This window comes from Amblyomma americanum, chromosome 5 (assembly GCF_052857255.1).
Source record: "Amblyomma americanum isolate KBUSLIRL-KWMA chromosome 5, ASM5285725v1, whole genome shotgun sequence".
In the NCBI taxonomy this organism is placed as follows: domain Eukaryota; kingdom Metazoa; phylum Arthropoda; class Arachnida; order Ixodida; family Ixodidae; genus Amblyomma; species Amblyomma americanum.
In genome coordinates, this window is record NC_135501.1 from 210854766 (window position 1) to 210856475 (window position 1710).

Genomic DNA, 1710 nt, shown 5'->3' on the forward strand with positions numbered 1-1710 from the left:
CTGTACCATGGGTGCGGCGAGCCAGGGCTCCTACCTCAAGACGTCCCCCCTTTCCATCCGGCCCCAAGCAGTCATATCTCCACGCTTAGTCACAAGAAAATAAAACGGGGGTGTAACAAGGATGTAACGCGTTTGTTTGAGCGTTCGCTGTGCCATGAGAAGGCGCAGGACAGAAGGCTGCGTTGAACACATATATATAGTTGCAGCATTTTATTTCATCCCCGGGCTTCTGTTGGCAACGTCGTCAAGGTATGTGGTTTATGCTCGTTTTTTTTTTATTTTCGCCTCGTAGAATTAATTTTTTTTTCCTGTTTTGACAACACGCTCAAGATTACTCCGAGGCTCGTGCGAGCGGCAAAGCGAGAGGGAGGTTTCACCCTGCAGAAAATCCGTGACCTGAAACCGCGTATCTGTATCGTACGCCCATCTCGTCTTTTCTTTTGGCACCCAGGTTGCTCTTCACATGCGTTTGCTTTTGCGTGTGCATATATGCTTTTGTACCCTTTAGAACGTTTGCTTAAGGTGCATCAACTTTCAGCCTGTATTATGTTTTTATTGCTCCATATTTTTTTTTCAGATTTCTCAGAGCTATAGAGAAAATTTTGACCATTATTATTTGCTGGTGTCGTAGTGCTCCGTACATTGTGTGTTAAATGGTGCATACATATGCGTCTCCTGTTTGTGTTCATATAAATGCAAAGAGCACATCTAATAAACTGAAATTACATCTGTACTGCGCTGCTATTTCCTGTTATATGGGCGGGATCGGGCGACTTTTTGAATTAGTATTTCTTTTGTGGGTGTAAAATTGTAGCACATTTCATGTTCTTGTGGCAGGAGCAGCGCAGCACGAAACAAAGAAGAGAGAGACGGGAATCAACGCTGACTAATAACCAGATTTTTAATCCACGTTCGATCGAATATACACATCTCGCTCGTGCAATAAGGAAAGGACAGAAGCATGACAAACGCATAAGATGTACACGTGGTAAAAGATTAGGACAACGCACGCAGATAATCAATTTCGCTGTCACGAAACGCTGTCGAAAGTATGCTGACGCATATATGTCGCTCTTTTGCCCGATGTTGAAGGCTTCTTCAATCTCCCTGGTCCGTGTTAAGCTGCGGAGCGCATTCATGCTCTCTGCAATGTTTTGCTAATTCACTGCTGATGGCGCCCTTTAGGGATTTTTTGTGCTCTCGAAGCCATTCATTCAAACAGTGCCCTGTTTGACCAATGTAGGTGCGTCCGCATGACAGAGGTATTTCCTAAACCCCGCTTTTCACATATTTCACGTGTTTTTTTCCGGTGCTCTTTCTTGCATTGATTTTTCTTTGTTCGCTGTTAACTTTGGCGCAGAGGCTTCTTAATTTCTTGGGTGCTGACATAAGCACTTTTACACCAGCTCTTGCTCCTACCTTTTTGAGACTGTGGGAAATGCCATTAATGTAAGGAATGACCGCGTACGGCTTCCTTCCTTCTGATGTGTTTGTGACATATTTTCTGCCTCTAAGTGCTTGCAGAATCCCTTCTGCGACACTGGATAGCGGTCTCGTCGGGTAATCTGCTGCTTTCAGCCGACTGTTCTTGGCGTTAAAACTGCCTTGAACTTCATGATGGCAGGATCTCGTAAATGTGGCTCTCATTGCTACTTTTGCTAAGGGCTAGAAGAACTAGGACTAGAAATAACAAGTGAACGCCCAGAAAAC